The sequence below is a fragment of the Macrobrachium nipponense genome, chromosome 40 (genome assembly GCF_015104395.2).
Source record: "Macrobrachium nipponense isolate FS-2020 chromosome 40, ASM1510439v2, whole genome shotgun sequence".
Lineage (NCBI taxonomy): Eukaryota > Metazoa > Arthropoda > Malacostraca > Decapoda > Palaemonidae > Macrobrachium > Macrobrachium nipponense.
This window is the reverse complement of record NC_061101.1, coordinates 26960168-26977616: the sequence shown is the minus strand read 5'-3', so window position 1 is coordinate 26977616 and position 17449 is coordinate 26960168. Positions and strand designations below refer to the sequence as shown.

The following is a 17449-nucleotide window of genomic DNA, read 5'->3' as shown; positions in this document are numbered from 1 at the left end:
GGTACGAAACAGGAGAGTCCTTAGGATTGGGTCTACCGTCTTTGGCTGATTCGGATTTTTCGGCGCTGGTAGATTCAACAAGGAGAACTGCCCTTAACTCTGCTAAGATGACTTGGGCAATGAATGAATTGGATCACATGCTTAAAGGCATGTTTAGAGTGCTAGAAGTATTTAACTTCCTTGATTGGTCTTTGGGAGTCCTAGCCAAGAAAATTGAAGTGCCAGAGTCATTTTCGCCAGAAGATCTCATGTGTGTTTTGTCTTGTATGGACAAGTCGGTAAGAGACGGAGCGAGTGAAATCGCCTCCCTGTATGGGGCCGGATCGTGAAGAAGAGGTCTGTTTATTGTTCCTTCTTAACGAAGTCTGTCTCCCATGCCCAGAGGTCTTCTTTGCTGTTTGCTCCTCTGTCTGCTCAGTTGTTCCCTAAACATCGAGTGCAGGACATTTCGAGATCACTTTCGGCTAAAGCCACCCAGGACCTTTTGGCACAGTCGGCAAGAAAACCTCGCCCTTCCTTCCCTACCAAGGCTAAGAAGGAAAAGGCAAGTGTTCGAGAACCCTTTCGAGGGGCGTCTTCATCAAGAACCTCTACGTTTAGAGGTCGTAGACCTTCAAGAAGGGGTAAGACTTTCGCCAAGTTTGTTAAAGCCCCCAAATAGCTTGCAAGTCCTTCAAACAACGGTGGGCGCCAGACTCTTAGAGTTTGCAGAAGTCTGGGCCCAAAAAGGGGCGGATCCTTGGACCCTTTCTATTTTAAGGAGAGGTTACCTCATCCCTTTCGTCAAAAGACCTCCCTTGACGACCATCCCAAGGGAACTGACGGCCAGGTACAGAGACCCCATCATGAATCAAGCTCTCCATCTAGCAGTAGATCAGATGCTGGAGAAGGGGGCTATCGAACTAGTGACAGACCATCATTCATCGGGCTTCTACAACCGCCTTTTCCTAGTTCCGAAGTCCTCAGGGGGATGGAGACCGGTGTTGGACGTAAGCGCCCTGAACTTCTTCGTAGAAAAGAAGTTCACGATGGAAACGCCTTCATCAGTGCTGGCAGCACTTCGTCCAGGGGACTGGATGGTTTCCTTGGATTTACAGGACGCTTACTTCCACGTACCAATCCATCCTTCCTCGAGGAAGTTTCTCAGATTCATGATGGGGGGGAAAATTTTTCAGTTCAGGGCTCTGTGTTTCGGCCTCTCGACGGCCCCTCAAGTGTTCACGGGGATTTTGAGGAATGTGGCTCAATGGCTTCATTTGAAAGGGGTGAGGATATCCATGTACCTCGACGATTGGCTAATAAGGGCCAATTCAGAAGATCGTTGTTTGAAGGACTTACAAGTAACTCTAGAATTGACGAAGGCGTTGGGACTTCTCGTCAATTTCAAGAAGTCATCACTAATTCCCGAGCAAGAGTGTGTGTATCTCGGGATACAGATGAACTCTGAGTTTTCGGGCTTTTCCCTCTCAGGAAAGAATAGCCCGAGGATTCGAGAGAGTAACAACCTTCTTAGGGAAAGAAGTATGCACAGTGAGGGAGTGGATGAGTCTGCTGGGGACGCTCTCCTCGCTGGAGCAATTCGTTTCCCTAGGAAGGTTGCACCTGAGACCGCTCCAATTCTTTCTTCATCGGAATTGGAGTCGTCGTTCTCAGGATTTGACGTTCTCCCTGTCGTTATCCCAGGACGTCAAGAAACATCTCTTATGGTGGACAGATCCCAACCTCTTTGTGAAGGGACTGTCTCTTCAATCCCAGACCACCAACCTGGTGTTGTTCTCCGACGCGTCGGACACGGGGTGGGGGGCAACTCTGGGAACCAGCGAAGTGTCAGGTACCTGGGTGACCAGGTAGCCTGGCACATCAACAGAAAGGAGTTGATGGCTGTGTGGTTGGCTCTGAAGGCTTTCGAGCCCAAAGTCAGAAGATCGGTAGTGCAGGTCAACGCGGACAACACTACAGCTCTGGCATATATCAGTAAACCAAGGGGGACAGCATTCCCTTCTCCCTGTACGAGACAGCAAGAGACCTTCTCTGTGGGCAGAAGAAAGAGGAATCAAGCTTCTCACCAGGTTCGCGCAGGGAGAAAGGAATGTAAGAGCAGATCTCCTCAGCAGGAAAAATCAGGTCCTTCCCACAGAGTGGACCCTTCATCTGGATGTATGCCAGAGCCTGTGGAAGTTATGGGGCAGGCCACACATAGACCTCTTTGCCACGTCAAAGAACAAGAGGCTGGATCCTTACTGCTCTCCGATATCAGATCCAGAGGCATTAGCAATAGATGCTCTTTTTCTAGACTGGAGCGGACTCGACGTCTATGCGTTTCCCCCCTTCAAGATCCTGGGGCTAACCATCAAGAAGTTCGTAGAGTCCGATTCAACGAGAATGACCTTAATCGCTCCCTTTTGGCCGGCCCAAGAATGGTTCACAGAGGTACTGGAATGGTTGGTGGACCTTCCAAGATCGGTCCCGCTAAGGAGCGATCTACTCAGACAACCCACTTCGACAGGTACCACCCAAAAATCTCCTCCACTCTCAGTCTGACTGGCTTCAGACTGTCCAAAGTTTGGTCAGAGCGAAAGGCTTTTCAGCAACAGCTGCTAAAGCAATCGCAAGAGCAAGGAGACCTTCCACCTTGCGTGTATACCAGTCAAAGTGGGATCTTCAGACGTTGGTGCAAGAGGAAGAACATTTCCTCTTCCAGTACCTCTGTGACCCAAATTGCGGATTTCCTTATTTTCCTCAAGAAGAATGTCATCTGGTTGTGTCAACTATTAAGGGATACCGCAGTATGTTGGCGGCGGTATTTCGGCATAGAGGCTTAAATATATCCGATGATAAGGACCTGCATGATCTTATTAGATCATTTGAAACCATTAAGCGTCCTCATGTAGTACCGAACTGGAATCTAGCGTAGTTCTACAATTCCTTGGATCGTCTAGATTCGAACCTCCTGGCTTAGCCTCTTTCAAGGAACTGACGAAGAAGGCTATCTTCCTTTTGGCCCTAGCTACAGCTAAGAGAGTGAGTGAGCTCCAAGCTATTGAGGGCAATGTAGGGTTTAAGGAAGATTCTAAGGTGTGTTCGTTTCTTCCAAGTTTCCTTGCAAAGAATGAAAACCCATCATGCCCTTGGCCCAGGAGCTTTGAAGTTCGTAGTTTATCTTTTCTAGTAGGGGAAGAGCCTGAAAGAACTCTTTGCCCTATGAGAATTATGAAGTATTCCTTAAGAGGAAGGAACAACTTAAGGCTAATCAAGATGTGCTTTGGTGCTCCGTAAAGGACCCCACTCGGCCCATGTCGAAGAATGCTCTTTCCTTTTTTCTGAGAAGCCTTATTACAGAGGCACATGTTGCCTATAAGGAAGAACATTTTAGACTACTGAAAGTGAAAGCTCACGAGGTGAGAGCCATCGCAACTTCGCTTGCATTCAGAAAAAATATGTCTGTGCGGAACTTGATGGAGGCGACTTTTTGGAGATGCCAATCGGTTTTCGCAAACCACTACCTACGTGATGTAAAAATCATATATGATAAATGCTTCGCCTTGGGTCCTTTCGTATCGGCGGATTCGGTGCTGGGGCAGGGAGCTGAAACTTATCCTGTGTACATTTTTTATATGTTACCCTATATTTTATATTGGTGTTTTTTGGTTGTCTGAAAGAGGTTGCAGGAGGCACCTCTTTTTGTCGTAATATTAACCCTTTGTATTTTGGTTAGGTGGTCTGGTGGGTTTTGGCTCCTTGCAGAGGATCTGTTAGGTAAGCGGACAAGGTCCCTCTAACAGGATCCGACTTGGATTCTACCACAATAGGGGATCACATATCCCAGTGGTAGATCCCGAGAGTCTTTCAGCATCAGGTCACGTCCTAGCTGTAGCTCTCCAGGCAATGCAGACTCAGAGACAGTATCTATGAAGTCTTCATCCTGAAAAGGTGAGAACCAAGGTTTTTATATCCTACAACATTAGTTGTTTCCCGTCTTACCTGTATTATTTAGCTGTCTCTTACCCTCCACCAAGGGTGCCAATCAGCTAAGTATATATCTGAGAGGGAAGTTCATGTACAAAAATGATATTGTTAAACTACAATAAAGTTTTGTACATACTTACCTGGCAGATATATACTTAGCTATAGTCTCCGACGTTCCCGACAGAATTTCAAATCTCGCGGCACATGCGACAGGTAGGTCAGGTGGTCTACCTTACCCGCCGCTGGGTGGCGGATGTACGAACCACTCCCGTTTGCTTGTCAGATTTTTCTCTTCCACCTGTCTCCTGAGGGGAGGCTGGGTGGGCCATTAATCGTATATATCTGCCAGGTAAGTATGTACAAAACTTTATTGTAGTTTAACAATATCATATTCCATTCCTCATTTTACCTCACCTTAAACTGCCATGGTGCTGTGGTTAGCCTATAGTTTTCCACTGTGGTTCCCCTGTAATGTTGGACTTATGGGTGGTGGTGTAATAGGAAATCCAATCATTCCCCAATTAAATGTAAGTCAAATCCATCATAATCATTGTAAATAGTATAAGAAAAACCCGATTAAGCTCCACATTTAAGATTTATGACTTCTTATATACTAGTATTTTTCAGACCCTAAACACATCTTAAACTACTATGAGATTCAGGGCCTCTGTAACATGGTTTTTTCGCAATAACTTTTTATCTATGCATTTCATAAATATAATGCTTATTCAGAATATGCATTATATGTACACATAAATTTTGACTGCATTCTGCATTACGTAGGTTGAATAAATTTGTACAATGTGAAAGTGACTTTTTTTGAAGACGGGCCAACTTAACTCAGAGAAAAGGTTTCGAATGCACTCGTTACGTAACTTATGACAGCATTTCTTCCCTATTTCTCGATGGATGATTGGCTATACGTAAAGAAGGCTAGACCTCTGGCAACAGTGACATAAAAATTTAAATGTAAGCAAAGCAGTACACCTTTATGAACTCTGAAACCTCTCCACTGATAATTGTCACAATGAACAACCAACAAAATCTGTTAATAAATACAAAAACACTTCGATTATTAGTCTAACTCCCAAAATAAGTTTCCTAAGAAATTACAGTCTACTTTGTAGGTCACAATCAGATTGACAAGATGTAGGGAATAGTTGGTAATTTTCAAAAACATAGTAGACAAGCTTGATTTGATAACTGCTATATCCAATGTCAAGCAATTTTTATTTATTGGTTATCTACCTATTTACTGAAAAAAAATAGCCGGTACCGTATTTTGGCTTTAAACCTTCACCAGTAATTATCGTCAGAATGATAACTTCATGAGGCTCCACCTACTTTGGCCTCATTATAATTCAGGATAACACCGAAGGCTATCATGAGCATTGTTGGATTACAAAATTCAACTTATGGCTATAAAACTAATTTCTCGAATAGTTGTAAGAAGTGCTAAATGATCCTCAAGGATCCCAGCAGTTGGCCTAAACGTTTAATTCATGTATATTACGCATATACTGTTGCAGCACTACTGCTACAGTAGTATTACTACGCTAGCACAGATACCCCACCCACATCTATGTATCGTTCCGCCATTCATAAAGTCTTCGGGTTTCAGAGCCGATGGAACAAGGAGAATGCGTTTCTGTCTAGTGGATGGGCGGGGCAACATTTCGTCAAAAGGTGTTTACTTTGCTTAGGTAATGAATGTTTTTTGACTCTTGGCTCATAATCATTGGCCATGGCGTCGGCTAGATAATTTTTACTCTATAAAAATTAAAACTATCGGGTTTAGGTTATTGATAATGCTGACAAAATTTGTGTGTGGTTGTAAAATATACATATGTCAACTTTCAGCTACATCCGATGCTTTGACAAGGAGCAAAGTCCAAAAAACCGTGTTACAGAGGCCCTGAATCTCATAGTAGATATGACATTGTGTGGCGGGATCACAAGCTAGAAAAAACAAGTTGCAAAACCCTCCCCACATTAACCTAATCACTCCTGCTACCCAACCCACCCCAGTCACACTTTCTTCTTTACACAACAAAATACATGCAGGACAATTGACCTATAGCTACAAAACAAAAACAAAAAACACAAAACACACGTACTTACCAACTCTCCAGATACTCCGGGCTATCCTGTGCTGTCCACTGGTCGAGGTCACAAGAGATACCAACAACAACAACCAAGGACCACAACCCAATAACAACAACAAAACAACCAAGGACAACAGCAACACAACAATAATCAAGGAACACAACCACAACTCGACACAACAACAAAACTCAACAACACAACAACAAAAAAAGGAACAATCACAACTCAACAACACAACAACAAAAAAGGAACAATCACAACCCAAGACCACTGCACAAACAACACAACCAACACAAAAAAAAAAACAGCACAAAAGGCAACATACGCACCCACTAACAACACCAAAGAATAACAACAAAGACAACAGCACAGACACAACAACTCTAAAGCAAAAAAAAAAACATTAACTCAACAACAAGCAAACAACAAATCAATAACACACAAAACTCAACTAACTCCCAATGCTTTCAAAGAACTCTACCGACACCACTGAACATCACCAGTTCTGACTAAAGACTGATTCAAAAAAACTCCAAAAACACAGAACTCTAACAATCAGCAGCACCAGCAGACAGCCCAGAACCTACCAACAACCAATGCAGTCATTAACTATCCATACAGCAATTACACCCTCTCTCTCTCTCTCTCTCTCTCTCTCTCTCTCTCTCTCTCTCTCTCCTCTCTCCTCACACACACACAGATGTTGTCAAATGGAACTCCATAACTCCTCCATAATTGTTTTCATGTGAAGTGGTCAAAATTGCATAAAAAAAAACTCTGGAAACCTGTAGCTTATTTCCAAATTAGATTGTTGGTAATCATAGCCTGTCTATGGCCTACTAGTTAGAAGTGGGAAATTTTATTTCCCCAAATAATGAGATAATAGTTTTTGAATTAATTTTTGCCATTGCACACAAAAGTCTTCACAAACTTGATGAATAAGGTTATTAGGGTTATCAAATATTCTTTTAAGGTCTAACATTTGCCATAGGCTAGGTAACACAAAATTAACTAGAAAATAAATTCTAATCTTTGGCATTAAAAAAATACTCGTTTGTTTTTTACCCATAGTGACAATGTCAGGTGAGGCAATATTGGAGAATGGATGGAATTTAAAACTAAACCTGATTGGTCATGGACTTGTTGACATTCTGTAACTACATTCAAGAATGGTCCTTCAATTAGAGGTAAGGTTTGTCATTGATATTTTAAATAATTGATTAATGTTAGGAAATTGTGTCACACATATTGAGCTGTTAACCAAAATAAGTTCTTCAGTCTTAATGTTCTTTTTATTGTTTTTAATTATGTAGAATTACCTTACATCTTGATTTAATGTAATTGTCAGCATAGGATCGTACCCTGCTTATAGGACCTCAGCTGCAGCCTAACCAAGGGCACAAGTTCATGCCTGGCTGTGATGGTTTTCTCCTCCCTAACTTGACTCTCCCCAACACTTACATTGTTGAGAAATGATCAGGCTTCAATTATAGGGTTACATACTTTATTACCTAATCATCCTAATGTATGGTAATTAGTGAAGGTTGGTATTTGGTTTATGGACAATTATTGTATTGATTGGGTCCTTATGCTAAGACCCCATGTATTGGGCACTGTAATACTTTAACTCATGCAAAATCATGAATTATATATTATTCTGACGGTTACCTTGTATTTTGTGCATTTCAACCCAATTGTTTATGCAAACCTCCAGTTTTAGTGTTTGACCCTTCCCTATCCAGTAGGCAAGGGGTGGTAGGAAACTTGTGTTTGGGTGGGGTAAATCCAAAAATGAATTTAATGCACCAGTCCGGCAGGTAGGAAATGCATATTAGTAGCAGTGATCGGCAAAATATTCAGCTTTCAAGTATGAAAATGTAGCAAATAACAGATACAGAGATGCATCTAACCTAAGTCGACAGGTCCTTATTAGGTTATTGCAATTGACAACACCAAGTCTTTACCCGCCCAAAAGTACTTTACCTCAATCTTTAGGCCGCCCCCCCCCCCCCCTCCAACGTGACTGGCTGTTAGGATGCATTCTAAGCTAACCAGTGGTATTGGGTTGTTACCTGGCTTTTAAACCTTAACACACTAATCCCAGTCTAACCTCCATTCTCCCTTTAGCATTGCACAGAGCACATCATGTAGTTTTATGTTTCCCATTTCCCAGTCCTGGTTATTGACTCATCCAAGGTTTCTATTTTGGATGAGAGGCATTAATTAGTGGAAGGGTTTACCTTACTTCCATATTATATATATGACTTAAAATCTCTATCAAGCTTCTTACATAAAAGACAGCTATTGTTAAATTTAAGTTGTCAAAATTGTGAGGAGTCAGACGACAATCTTGTACCTCAGCATAAGAGTTCATAAAGCTTCAACTGGTGGAAATCAGTAGGTAAATATTACTACTAAACAAAACAAAAAACAACCATAAGTTCTATTGAGTAGTGTATTCACATAAAATACTCATCATCTATTATTAGCCAGTGTCCAAGAACTTATTGAAGGAACACTTTCAAAACAATAACCCGAGACTTAGAAAATGATTTAAGCTTTCATATTTTTGTTGGCAAATACACACTAGTATTTACTGCTGGCCTTCTGTATACACTTTTGAGAAAAGGCTGCAATGACCGTTGTTTGTTTGTTTGTTTTTAAATTTGGTTTTAGCCAGATATTAGCATCATAAAGCAGACCAAATTCAACAATGGGGACAAGATTGTCCAAATGAAACTTAAACACCATTTTTGTTAGGTCTCGCCTTACCGCTAATAGAACTTACCATAGAGGCAAGAGAAATTACAATAATTCCTAGAAGAGGAAATTTGAAGGGATTACTCAGTCTCATCTGTGGTGGACCAAATTGGCATTATCTATAACATTTGGGTCAGGCTTGTCTCACATTCCACCATTACTAACAGATGATGGTAGATTGGTAACTGGCCCAAGGGAAAAGGCTGAACTGCTTTATCAAGCTTTTTAAGCTAAGCAGTCAGCTGAGGGTTTCCCTCTCCTTGACACTTGTCATTGTGAACCTATTCTTTGAAAATTAGCATTTCGCTTTAGGGCTGTTAAGAAAATTCAGGATTATCTTGATAGCTGGGGTGAAGAAGATCCTGACGTTTTCTTCCCTTTTGTTTACAAAAGAAGTTTCTAGTGCATTGTGCATTGTCTCCCAAGATTACTATATTTTATAGATTTTCATGTTGACGGGTTATCTGTGTGGATGAGCGCACGCTAAGTAATATAGTGTCTGTTCCAAAGCGTGGCACATCTGTAGGCTGCAGTAACTACAGGCTAGTCTGTATTCTCCTTATGTTCTCCCAAGTTGCTGATTAATTTTAAGCCACTATACAAGTACTATGTGGAATCTAAAGGATTGTTAGCTGATGGAAATGACAGCAGAAAGGTTTTAAAGTGTAACAGGAGGGAAACCTTGCAGTTGCACTGAGAAGCAATGGTTAGGAGTGGGTGGAAAGTAAGATGGAAGTAAGAGAATGCATACAGGAAGTGGTTGGGTACCTGCGACGCTTTTTTGACTTGGCATGGCGTTTGCAAGAGAACCTTGATTAGGATTTTGGGTGCAGAGTAATTTAGATAGATTTTAGTGCTACTTTTAATTTAGTAAATCACAAAGTACTGATATTGATGACCATTAGAATCTTGGAGTGGATGGATATGTTTTAGAGTTACTTCAAGATTTCTTTAAAGGTAGGCAGCAGCGAGTTGCAATTGACGGGATCCAAGACCTATTGTGTCTGAAGTTACACAGTTTATTAGTATCTTAATCTACTATTATTTTTAGTGTAGTATACAAGTGATATGGTTGTTGGCCTGGAAAATAAGATTGTTCAGTATGCTGATGATGCAATGCACATGTGTATTAAAGCAAGACCACCGAGATAGAAGGTCTGTTCGATGTTTTGTGACGTAAGCAAGGATGGTCCGAGCTGCTAGCACTGACTAAGCTGCCAGACGTAAGAAATGTGAACAAACCCTTGCCAGAACCTATCATTTCTGGGCTAAACCTGTGTCGCTCCTTGAAATGTTCCTTTAGCACACATTTCTAAGGTATAAATAATGCTATAAATACCAGAGAAAAAAGCTATATGGTAATGCCAGAATATTCTGGCTCGCTCACCTTTATTTAAGGTGTCGGTATGGTATCTGGGGCGAGTGAAACCACTACCAGAGGTCTTCTGCCATTTAGTCTCTTCCTATGTCAATTTCCCTTTCAAACTAGGCGCCATACCAGCACCATCTACCACCCACTACCTCTACTACTAGCGCCTCGATACCCATTCCTTTAAATAGCACTGTCATGTACACTTGTGTCTTTGACTGTAGCGACATTATTTTGGAATAAAATGAGATGCTATAAACGCCAGGAATCTTCGATATCTAAGTTGAGTACTGTAATTATCAATTTATGTTTATAAAGGTAGCAAAATTAATCATAAGTAAGTTTTAGTTGTATGTTACATAAACGGAGCCTAGCTTGCACCTCTCCCGAGTCAGCCATTACATACATCGCTACCCGTATCTTTATGACGACTTCCAATTGGTCACCTATACTAATTATAGTTGTGTTGTTATTGATTTTGCACTCACTCAAGATTTATTAAAATTTGTAGATATCCTGACGTTTTATAATAGATATCCTGGCGCGAGGATGATTCGGACCTACTTACACAAACCAGGGAGATTCCTCCTTGGTTTGGGAAGTAGGTCAGATAGGTATTCCTTCCATCTGGAGAGGCTTCTCCCCTTCGATTCGTCGGATCGGGAGTTCAGCCTATCTCCCTCCCCCCCCTCCCCTCTTTCCCTTGGTCTGCTCAAGGAGGATACCTCCTTCACCTTACCAGGGAATCCCTGAGGGAGGGGTGTAAGGCCCTTAGGGACCTTATTCTGTTCCATGAGCCTCCCTGGCCTACCTCGCCAGATCGTGATTGAAATCACGTCTCGGGAAGGTTAGGCTAACCGCTCAGAGCCACCCTGGCTGTCCTGACCAGATCGTTCCGATCGAGAGAAGGTTAAGTCAGCCGCTCTTTAAACAGAATTATGTACTTATCCTCTATCCTTATCCCCTCTTGCGCCAGGGCTATTGTATAGCGTTTATTATCATATAAATTATTGTATTATTGTAATCAGTGGGCAGTCGGTCTGTAGACCGTCAGCCCATGTGATCGTTTGGATCCACTTCTGACCGCGAGGTGTTCCACCTGGCCGGTCGTAGTGTCCAATTGATCGCGTGTGAGCCACCCTCTAGACGCCCTCCCTCCCCCCTTTTACCTTGACGGGATGACATAACTCGCTAGCGCTACTTCAGGTAGCCATCCGAGTCCTATCCCCTCTTGCAGAGGGGTGAGGGGGAGTGGTTATAGTCGGAAGGGGTACTCCTTGCCTTACGTAGTAGGAGTAGTACGAGGTACCTACCCTGATGAGCCCGGGTAATTTCCCGGCTCTTTAGGATGGTATTAGCCACGTACTCTCTTCTCGTCTTTCCTATCCCCAGTTCCCTACCTCCTCTATCCGTCCGCCTCGGCGGATCCGGGATCCAGCGGACATCGTTAGTTATGCATATAACAAACACGATTCCTTTACAATCAGATTCAGGCCTAGGTTTTACCTATTCCCCTTTTTCGATCCCTAAGCTGGACCCGGGGGATAGAGAGATAGCATTGAAAGGGAACTGGGACCGGAAGCAGAATTTTGCCTTTCCTATCCTCAGTCCTCCATACATTATCTATCCTTCCGCCTCGGCAGGCCCGGGATACAGCGGAGATCGTTCAGTTATGCATATAACAACACTATCTCCCTTACGATCGGATTCAGGCCTAGGTTTTACCTATTCCCCTGTTTCGATTCCTTAGCTAGACCCGGGAGTTAGAGAGATAGTGTTGAAAGAGAACTGTGACGGGAAGGAGCATAGATTCTGTGCTCCGGTTCAAAATTCATTTAGTTATTTTATTTTAACTTTTAAAATATGCTTTATGTTTTCGATCGGTGTACTACGCCAGGTAGTCGACCCCGGCAGGTAACCTAGAATCGAGGCATTTGTTTATCCTTAACTAGCCTTTCTCCCCCGCTTTCATTTATACCTCAGCACCCCACTCCGGTGGCGGTGGCCAGAAGCTAGCAGAGGCATTCTTAGTTACTAAGAAAACCTCTGCGATGCTGACGGATTCAGGCCAAGTCTAACTTTCCCCGGTTTTGTTGCTATTAAGCTTAATATATATATATATATATATATATATATATATATATATATTTATTTATTTATTTATTATTACAAGACTATGAGGTTAATGCATAGCGGGGTCGGAGCTGGCGGGAGAGGATAATATGAATGCCTTACATAGTGCATGCCGCTGCAATTTATTACGGTGACGACAATACAGAATGCAGGTCCCATCGGAGTGATCTCCAGCGGACCTACATGTAGTGATACTCCGGTATCGATTCTAATGTTACATATACTCTGCCAGATACGTACATATCTGGCAAGTCCATATAAAGGTACTTATGTATCATTTTGTAATTACAGATGGTACGCTGTCAATGTATCATTTTGTAATTACAGATGGTACACTGTCAGAAGACAAACTGCACTGCAACCCTGCAGCAGCAGGGCAGACAGGAAGTATGCCGCACTCACACAGGCTGTGCGGTCCAATGAATGACTTGTCGGTCTGGCAACCAGTTGAGAGGGAAGTCTGTTACAATCTGGTTTTGGGACTTCACTACCGAGACGGTAAGTACCAATTCATTGAATGATTAGTTCACTGAATGAGATATTGTAAATAGTAATTTTAGAGATATTGAGATAATTATCAATGTTTAGAATACTTTTAAAAGAGGATACTTTTTAAAAAGTAACTATCTCTTTCAGAAGTTCCCTTATCTACCCAAATGCGGAAGTATCAGCAATGGTACCAGTAGATTTGGCAGCCCCAATCATTGCCAAGATCCACGAAGATTAACATGCCGTGCTGGCAGAGGACCTAGTGGGTTAGAATAAAAAGTCGTTGGAGAGGTCGCAGCAATCAACCTGGACCACGAACCAATGAAGGCCGATACCCAGGACGAAGGTAGGCTATATGAAGCATTTGGTAAATGGGCAAAAGGACTACCTTTTAGCCCATCTCATTCTTCTTCCTCAATTTAGAGTTTACCAAGAGACCTATGACTTCGATCCCACCGGGGAAAAGAGAAAGGAAATAGCAAGGCTGCGAGACAGTTCCTCAAGGCAGGCAAGCATCCTGGAGGAACCAGGAAGAGTTCTAGGTTCACTCCAATTCGCATCAGTAACAGGGACTACTAAAGGCCAACGAAAGACTGTATTCCGGGTTTGGCGGGGTAGAGCGAACAGGGGATTGAGAGACACAGTTCCCGCATCCCGCACATTTTACAGAGACTCCGTCCATGGACAGAAGTCAAGAATCTGACAAAATCATCACCAGTATGGTTCCCTCCGCCAAGTTTAGTGGTCCATATGGATGCTTCACTAAGCGTTTTGGGAGACTACCCCCAATATGGAAACTCTCAGGACACTTGGTTCCTAACGCTCTGCTAGCTTCATAACAGTGTTTGGAAGCCATGACAGTATTCTATTCTTAGTAACTCTCCTCAGAGAACAGCTTTCAGCCAAGCCACATAATCGGGTCATGATAACAATCTTTTCATTGACAACAAGAAACAGTGGCATCTGTCAGCAACTCACTTGGCAGGAGCAAGAACTTAGTGGCAGATGCACTGTCAGGGACAACTCCGCTACAGTCGGAATAATCCTTAGCCAACAGGTCATTTAGATGGATCAGCCAACAAATCCAGATCTCCTAGTAGAATTATTGCCACAGAATCCAACCACAAATTACAATATTTCATGTGCCCTCAATCTGGACCCCATGGCCCAGGCCACGGATACCAGATAGGTTGGAACATCAGGCAGAAGATTTAAATTTTCCCTCCAATAAATCTACTAAAGCAAGTTCTAGGCTAACTCCCATCCTTCTAAGGACGGATTGGGATGTTAACCCCAAACGGACTCAAGAGCAAATGTGACCCGTAACTAGGGGAATTGGGACTCCGCCTCAGACGGACCCCCAACCCCAAACTGGCACATTTAGTATAACATGAAGGACGCTTCCTCAAGGATTCGGAGGGTCCTAACTTTATGGAATTCATGAATTTCACGGCACAAGAAGATGCCAATATGGATCCTATTAACACCTTGTTCTTAGAATCAGACAACGAAGTCTACGGGGAGGTCCGCAACCATGCGGAAACATTTCAACAATTGTCACGAGATTTGACAGTCTTGACTAATCTCTCCCCTAGTTCCTACGACTTCCTTTTCTAAGCAGTACGATTCTACAGTAACAAGCTAGCCTTTTTCCTAAAAAGACCCAATAGTTATGACGATGAATATGAACCTGGCTGTTACGTTCCTTAGGACCCTGTTTAGAAAGAGCCTACCAACTAGGGTTATTACCACGACCAAATCTGCTTCAAGGAACTACTCCAGTTTGGTTCCACATTAACAGATTCATAATTTCATCGATTCCGAGAACTTGTGCTAGCTAGAACAAAATCATATTGATTTTCTTCCATCCAGAGAAGTTCTAGTATCTCCAGATCGAATTCTTGGCTAAAATGAGGATCCTCAGAGTAGATGGGGCCCCTAGAAGATTGCCCCACTTCCACAGGATCTATCCCTATGTCCAGTCAGAACTTAAGATCAATTTTAGACAGAACTTCAAGTAAAACTTCAGGTCCTTTATTCATTCGAGAGATGGTGGAACAGTCTCATTTAAGTGATTAAAATAACAATTCTATAATTTTAGATGGGCTAACCGGAATCAATTCCACATGTACATGATGTCCGAGCAATAGTTCCCTTGATAAGTCACTTCCACCACATGAACTTTGATGACCTTAAAGAAGTATATAAGATGGAATTCAAGTATTTAATCACCACTACCTTAAATCCTTGGAAGCCCCTAAATAATTCAGCATCGGCAGTGGGGGAATATTGTTTCCCCTAACACAGCCTAGTCATGTTGACATACCTAGTCGTAAAGACCTTGTCCTTCTTTAGCTCCTTTTCTCTCCTAACTGCCTCGCTTAGTCTCTAGCCTTCTTCTCGGGGTTTTTCACTTGGATTGTATAATTGAACCATTCTTGTACTGGTTATAATTAACTACTAATCATATACATGTAAAATATATAGTATTACTTATTGACATAGTAATCACACAGGCCTTACCCCAGTAATTATTTGCTGTAATAGTATATACTTACTAAAGTAAGGACCTAGACTTAAGATATTGTTAAAATTTGTTTAGATTTATGCAATTTATTAAATAGGGTAGAATTATCTTAGAGTTAGTTTCTCCCTTCCATTGTTCTTATAGAGAGTATATCCAAGCTTGTGGGAACAATTCTCTGTTACTATTTCACGGAGTGACACAGGTTTAGCCCAGAAAAGGGATTTTGACAAAGGAAAAATTTATTTCTGGACGAATGACCTGTGTCGCCCAGTGAACCCACCCCTTCCTTCCTCACCCTGTTGCCCCAAACTTGGGTGTTATTTTCAGGAATGGCTATCTAGGCGCTAGTAGTAGCAGTAGTGGGCGGTAGATGGTGCTGGTATGGCGCCTAGTTTGAAAGGGAAATTGACAAAGGAAGAGACTAAATGGCAGAAGACCTCTGGTAGTGGTTTCACTCGCCCAAGATACCATACCGACACCTTAAATAAAGGTGAGCGAGCCAGAATATTCTGGCATTACCATATAGCTTTTTTCTCTGGTATTTATAGCATTATTTATACCTTAGAAATGTGTGCTAAAGGAACATTTCACTGGGCGACACAGGTCATTCGCCCAGAAATAGATTTTTCCTTTGTCAAAATCCCTTTTTTGGTCTGCCAGTTATTAATTTACTTATTTTCTCATCTACACTAATTAGTGTACACCAAATATAAATAAAACTTACTCGAACAAACCACAAGTTATAAAGATTAATATAAAATGCTGAACCAAAACAATTTGCTTAGTTACAATACAGTGTTTACCAAAGAATAAACAGTAGTGCATAGGTTTACATCACAAAAAACATGGTTCTTTCTACTATATGTGAATGAAGTAATTCTCTTACATACAGTCATTATTTGATATTTAATTTTCTAAGTTTCTCTTTGGCTACAATAGCTATTGAGCAGCTTATCTATTATTTACCCTTTTGATATTTAAACGTTTAAATTTATGATTGTCGACCAAATGTAAAATTTTGACATTTGCATCCTGAATAAAAATGGAGTGATTTTTTCCAATAGTTAGTAAAGCTTCAATGATATATTCATTGGATATTTGTAAAACTAAATGGACATTTTGTTTCTCAAAGGTGTAGGGAGATAATGCTTTTAATGATAGTTTATATGAATGTTCATTGAGCAAACATCTATAGCATGAAGTTTTTCATAGGTCTGAATGGTGCATAATGAATTTCGTTTTTCAAATTATTGACATCAAAGGAGAACTGAGGTAACTTTATTGTTTAATTATAACTTTCTGGCCAAGCCAATTATTCCTGATATAGTTTAACAATTTTACTGAAACACACACGAAAAAGGGCATTTGTTACTCTGAAATGGGTGAGGATACACTATAGACACCTGTATAGGACATTGCATTCCCAATGATAGCAATGTTACAATGTTACAATGCAAAACACTGTAAAAATGATTTTTTCCAAGCCTATAATTACTTTCTTCAGTGTGCAGTGCAGAACATCAGCTTTTATGCCTTAATGGGGAATTTGTGTAACTTACTTGAATTTAAACTTTACCTGTTCAACATAGTAGTACCTTGAGATACGAAATTAATCCGTTCCGAGGCGCCTTTCGTATCATGAGGTTTTCGTATCTTGGACCACATTTTACATGTAAAATGGCTAATCCGTTCCAAGCCCTCCAAAAACACCCCAGTAAATTTCATAATAAAGGTAAATTTACCTATAAACAATCAAATACTACAACAATTTGGACCATTCAATATGTAACTTAATAATAAAAATGCAAAACCTGTAAATAAAGTGTATATTAGTGTACAAGAAATATTATTACTGTAACGTATTATTACTGTAACGTAAAATGTGGAAGCTTACCTTTCGAGTGAGGCTATCTCTGAAAGTGGCGGCAGAGGAGGAGGAGGACAAACGGCAGATACGTACACTTAACTTTACGAAACACATAAAAAAATGTCAGAAAAACAAACTAAACTTTACAAAACACATTAACAAAACTGTAACACTTAACTTTACAAAAAACTGAAAATAAAATTTATTTTCTCTTTTTTTATTTTTTATTTTT

The 17449-nt window shown here is 41.3% G+C and overlaps 1 long non-coding RNA gene across 1 annotated transcript in view; it reads left to right on the top strand.

Annotated features, from left to right (window-relative positions):
* The window catches only part of LOC135212040 (uncharacterized), a 103277-nt gene that overhangs the window by 15296 nt on the left and 70532 nt on the right, over nt 1-17449 (top strand). Inside the window, exon 2 of the long non-coding RNA XR_010313812.1 lies at nt 7144-7259. This is a non-coding gene — a long non-coding RNA (uncharacterized LOC135212040). The remainder of the gene's footprint in view (nt 1-7143; nt 7260-17449) is intronic.